Source organism: Mugil cephalus, chromosome 2 (assembly GCF_022458985.1).
Source record: "Mugil cephalus isolate CIBA_MC_2020 chromosome 2, CIBA_Mcephalus_1.1, whole genome shotgun sequence".
NCBI lineage: Eukaryota > Metazoa > Chordata > Actinopteri > Mugiliformes > Mugilidae > Mugil > Mugil cephalus.
In genome coordinates, this window is record NC_061771.1 from 3,314,115 (window position 1) to 3,320,114 (window position 6,000).

At 40.4% G+C, this 6,000-nt stretch overlaps 1 protein-coding gene across 1 annotated transcript in view; it reads right to left on the reverse strand.

The window, feature by feature from the left end:
- LOC125004198 (inactive rhomboid protein 2-like) overlaps positions 1 to 5,216 on the reverse strand; it is a 28,170-nt gene extending 22,954 nt beyond the window's left edge. The window contains exon 1 of the mRNA XM_047578633.1: positions 5,054 to 5,216. The gene's annotated coding sequence lies outside the window, so the exon portion shown is untranslated. The remainder of the gene's footprint in view (positions 1 to 5,053) is intronic.
- Between the last annotated feature and the right edge of the window lie 784 nt (positions 5,217 to 6,000).

Here is a 6,000-nt window from a genome sequence, read left to right on the forward strand (position 1 = left end):
ATATCTTAGGGAATGAAAGAGAGGGCTGGGCTCTAACAAGACCTTTTTAGGACAATAAAATCTTTATGGCATCTCTGAAATGTCATCCTCTAGATACACTTCATATGTACATTTTCAAAACGGTGGACAAGTAGTCTGGTTTGGTCGGTTGCTGGGTGTGTAGGGTTAAAACTAATCATGACTGAGTAGACAGTCATGATGCCAGCAGGCGCTCAGTCAGTTAAATGCCACTGAAGGCATAGGAGAGTGTGTGTGTGTGTTACAAAGCCACAATCGAAACTGCCCCCTCATTCTTCACTTCCAACCACAATACCTCTTAATGGCGGATCGAAAGAGACCTCGGTCCTTTAAATATCTCCTCACCCTTCTTTCTCTGATAATATCACTTTAGAAGCTCAAACTGATGAATCTTTCCATTTCACAGTTAGACAGTTAGACACAAGTCTGCTTAAACCATTCCAAAATACTGCACCCTTTTCCAACAGTGTGCATGCCTAAACATGCATAACAGCAAGCTACTATGCAATGCCTCAGCAACAGTCTTGATCCATATCCAAGAGTTCCTCACAATCCTTAAGATGTGACCTACATTACCAATGAGTACTGCCTAAAACAAGATACGTACAATATGTTACAGTGTGCTAAGCTAGGGATTTTTGTCAGAAATTCTTGACAAACTGCCAGATTTTCATTTTGAAGTTGATATAGACAAAGCAGTATGTTCTCACTCTCAGTCTAATGCCAGTGCTGGACTGGGAGTGTTAGGACATTTGATCTCCCCTTCCAACTGACGAAAAACATACAGGGTAATTAACTTATTCGATGCCACAACAAATGTGGGCAGCATATACAAACTGCTATGTATCTTTTGGGGAGTTTCATGGCATAGTTTTAACAGAAATCCTTTTGAGGTTTATAGGTCTTTCGGTTCCAAAGCATTTCCAGAGTGCTCCAGTATTTTGAGATCTTGTGTCATGCACTGGAATGAGAGTTGGTAATGGAGAGCAGAAAACAAATTTCAACGAGCGGCTCAGCAGCCTGATACTCCTGTTACTACGGTGGGTTGTTATCATAAAAAGAAAGAGGCACAGTTCGCTGGGCGTGTTGTGGTGTAGCAGCTGAAAATGGATAAGATCACGGAAGGAAATTCCCTCGAGGGAAGTGATGTGGCAGATTGGAATACCCACATGCACAAATGGTCATTTTTGGGAAATTAAAGTGACTTCAGAATGATGTTGATGGGGATGTAATCTGTGAGCCAGGGCTCACTTTTAGTTAATTATATCAAAAGTCTCAGCAAAGGCGCCAGGTTCACACAGGAGGCAAGGAGTGGCTGTTCACACTAGATGCACATTGTTCTATTTCAGGTAACAAGGAATACTGCTCCTCTGCTCCATGGAGAGACGATAATAATCCCATGAATTTTAAATGTATGTCCACTTGTGTTTCTGTAGAAATCATGTGGGGGAAAACAAATTAGACACTTTGAACAGCAGGGAGAGGGGCAGGGAAATCAAAAGGATTGGTAACCAAAGAAGGCATTTTAACACTTAATCAGACCATGTCCATCAGATATAATTTATTACGGCTATGTCTTGCCAGAGTTTGTAGAGGAAGTTGAGGAGTTTGAAGAGGAAATAGATCAGAATGTGAAACTACAGTGTTTTATGACAGCAGAGCTTCAAGGTGTGGCACGTCCTGTTTGAACAGCCAAATTGGTTAATGGATCCATTATAAAGCCTGTGTCCTTTTGGCTGATTTAAATCTTCTTTATAGTGGCACAATGTAAACTTACTGATTTGAACTGGGTCACAGTTTACCTTGATACAGCCTGTTAACTGACATGCGTGAATCTGGTGCAAACAACATGTGGGTGCATCCATGCATCACACCTGTTATGTGGCTGTTTTCTGTACTTTTTTTTTAACTAATTTCCTCTTTTACTGGATGGTATTCACAGCCACTAAGTGTTAGTATTTAGTGCTAATACAGACAACAATGGAAAACACCTTGCAATGATTCACGTTCACAGCTTCCCTTTGTGCACAAAAGTTTGCCAGTACAGATGGTTAAGTGTAACTGGCAAATGCATGAGTGACCATTACAGACATTTCAGTTTCAAGCTGTGACGTCAATGAAATGAAAACGTTTGGCAGACTAGTAAATACTAGTAAAGAAAAGCACTGTACTATATAATGTGTAATACTATAGTATGTTGACTCACAAGACACTGTTGAATTTAAGAGAAATTTAAGCACCCTCAGTTTATCTAGAAGTAGAGGAAACACACAGCTCCTCCACATTTTAAAGCTGCTATAAAACCACAACATAACATAATATTTCTATGACGTCCTAGTGAGTATGAGGAAATATCATGAGACCAACCTCCCACCTTCATATGTTGATGCAACTATACACTCAAGTCAGTGGATGAACTTCCTGTGCTGTTTCCAACCATTTACAAACCATTGATTAACACATATGCAATAGTACAGAACAAGATAGGTAAACCAACAAACATTACACCAAATTCACACCATTTACAATGGTAGGGTTTACGGTTCTCTAATTAGAAATATCATTTTAATATGTGAACATACAAAAGCAAAATATTAAGGAATTATAACTAATTTGTGTCTGGACCAACAGTTGCATTCACAAAGGCTACAGCCAGTGGAAGGCTGGCACATACTTTCTGTATATGTGGGAAAGGAAAAAACTGGAACAGCTACTATCAGCTGGGAAGTTAGGAAGCCAGGAAGAGCTCCAAACCATCGTACAGAGCCGGCCTCTCCTGAATCATGCTGATCAGCTGGTCTACAGTTTATTCACCATAGATTAAATAAAGTAAACATACTGAATGGGCTGGAAAACCAGCTGCAAGGATCCGGTGGAAAACTCTGACACCGACATTGACACCAGAAAATTGCTGAACGTCAGCTTAGCATGTCATGGCTATATCATAATGAGGGAAGTAAAAAACCTGATAAGATAAAATGTATTGCAACAGTTAGACATTTCACAGAGACTCAAAATTCACATGTTAAAGTTAAAAAAAAAATCATGGTGAACCTTGGTTTTTGGCATTTACAAATCCTGTGCTTTAGAGCAGATAGTGACAAACTGAGATGTCGTTAAAAAAGGGAAAATGAAACCACTAAAAATCTGCTGTACAGTATATTGACGGCTATCCATCATTCAGCACATCGCCAATAGGGACATCTTTTGCCCCCTGACACGATCCCAATCCAGGTTTCAATCTTAAATGAATTCAATTTCCTTCCCTGGAGATTCATAAAGGCTTTTTCTTTACTTACTTGTATATTCTTAGATCATATCATATTAAACACAATAAATATGGTTGTCAAAGTAAATTTACCATGAAATATTTTTGCCTTGTTGCTGGATGATAGAAACTTGTTTGTTGTTTCTTTGGATGTACACTAAGGCTCCTTTTTTGTGTTTTTTTTTTTTTTTTTTTTGTAGGTGGTGAATCAAGTTGATGATCTCCTCCTACCACCTCACCAAACATCCGCATTGCTCAATTTACAAATTGCAGTCACAGCAAATCATTTCCACACAGCAGACTTGTTTAGTCACTTGATCGTGTTGCTTCTTTTTCTTCAGTTTTTGGCTCATTGACACTAGCCAGCTGCCATTAAAACAGAAAAATTACAAAGATCTGACTTAGCTGAAGCCTGATCAATTTAAAAACGCCTGGATCGGCCCATACAGGTCTTCCAATACTGATCGAGACATCATTTATCATCAATAATATTTAACAAGAGCGATTAACTATTCTGAGTTAGGATGGACCCTATTTCACCCAATTAGAAATGAAATCAATTAATCCAGTTCTTCAGTCAGAAATGATCAGACTACCTTGATGTTTGAAGTTACCAACATGGGGGGGGACATTAGAACACCTACCAACCTGCTGTATAGACCTGCTGACAGATGAAACAATTCTGCTGTAAAATACACCGAACACGCATAACATGATGACCACCTTCCTAATATTGTGTAGGTCTCCCTTGTGCCTCCAAAACAGTTAAGGCTCATCAGAGAATGGACATGGGTCTTCTGAGAGTGTCCTGTAGTGTCTGACAACAGAATGTTGTTAGTGGGGTCTTTGGGTCCTATGGGTTGAGGGGAGGGGCCTCTGTGGATCATCCCACAGATACTTGATCAGTTTAGGATCTAGTGAACTTGGAGCCCCATTACTATGGGGTGGGGGTGCCTGGTCTGGTCTAGGTGGGTGCTACATGATTGCCAGGTCCACACATTTCCCAGCAGAACAGTGAATTGTCACAAGACAAGAGTCAGTTCTTAATTCTTTTAATTCCAGATATCAGACATCAACAGACCTCTTCAATAACTGCTATTGAAGTTATGTAACTGTATAGAGGAGGTGGAGAAGACAACTATAGAAACACGTGAACACTAATGCTATTCTTAGTTTGGATTCTGCATTCATCAGAGCTGCAGTTTAACCACAGAATTGTCTCTATCTGAGTGTGTTCAAAGCTAAAAAATAATAATAAAAATAATCACACCTTAGCTACACTAATTGATCGTTTGAAAATGTCAGTTTCGGTTATGGTCATTCCTCAGTAAACAACTGTAAACAAGCACGAACGTTCACCGACAAACAAACGTAGCGTAGCGTTCACAGCACAGTCATTCCTCGTCCGTAATTAACTTCAAAGGGGCAAAAGTGTGAAGGGTGAGATACAGAGCTGGATTCTATTCTCGTGTCTCGGCGGTAGAGCAACAAAGGGCGTGCGGAGACACGCTCTCAGCGGCCGCTTCAACGTCTCATGAAAACGGCCGTTGTCAGCGAACGCTGTTAGTGTCCTTGTCCGCGTTACTCATTCTCACCAAAACTTAGCCATTTTCTCCAATAACACGCCTAAATTCGTCAGACTACTTAGAGGCGATAGTTTTGATGTGTTTAATGTATGTTTTCATTTCATAACCCCGCTAATAACCGTTGACCCACAACACCACAAGTTCACTTTTAACGGCGTCTCAAAAATCATATTTCACTCACCTCCGAGAAGAAATAACGGGGTTATAAGTCATTAGCAACCGGGTTTATGTCCGAAATGCTGCGGTACTGTAGATCACTGTCCACCCGTGTGTCCCTACTTCCCTATTTCTCTCCTCCAACATCCTTAACTGAGAGCGTCGTGGAGAGGGTAAGGGGCGGAGTTACCGCCCGTCTTATTAGCTGAGGAGCCGCGCTGGACCCGCTCCAGTGTGGAGAAACCTTGGAAACTACTCAGAACCACCGAGAGGCACAGCCGTAGTAGTTTTCACTCCTACACAAATATGCACCATGCTTCATTGTTCGTTTCTGTGCGGCTGACACATCAAACAGTCAGTTATTAGCCCATTTCCACTGTATAAATGTTCCTTTAAATCACCCTTTACAAAGTGCTCCGTTTGCCAGGCATGGAGGCAAAGATACATAATTATAAATCTATCCATCAGTTTTGAATTTTTCACCTTTGATCAAGGTGTTTGACTTCCACAAATCCTACAGTTTAGAGGAGAAATTGACCACCATTTCAACAATTTATGCAAAAAAAGAAAAGAAAGGTCAAGGTTCTCCTGAAGGGAACATCTGAAAAGGATGTTGGTCTAAGTTCACAGGACACTCTCAGAAGGCCCACGTCCATTCTCTGATGAGCCTCAACTGTTTTGGAGGCACAAGTGAGACCTACACAATATTAGGAAGGTGGTCATAATGTTATGCATGATCGGTGCATGTTACTGCAGAATTGTTTCATCTATAAGCCTGTACAGCAGTTTGGTAGGTGTTTTAATTCAAAAATCCCAGTAGTCTGATCATTTCTGACTGAAGAGCTAGATTAATGGAGTTTATTTCTCAACATGTGAATTGGGTGAAATAGGGGTCAGTGTAACCCAGAATCTGAGACTCTTTCTTCTTATAAATTATTGAATATTATGAATGTGTAAATCAGTATCGGGCTG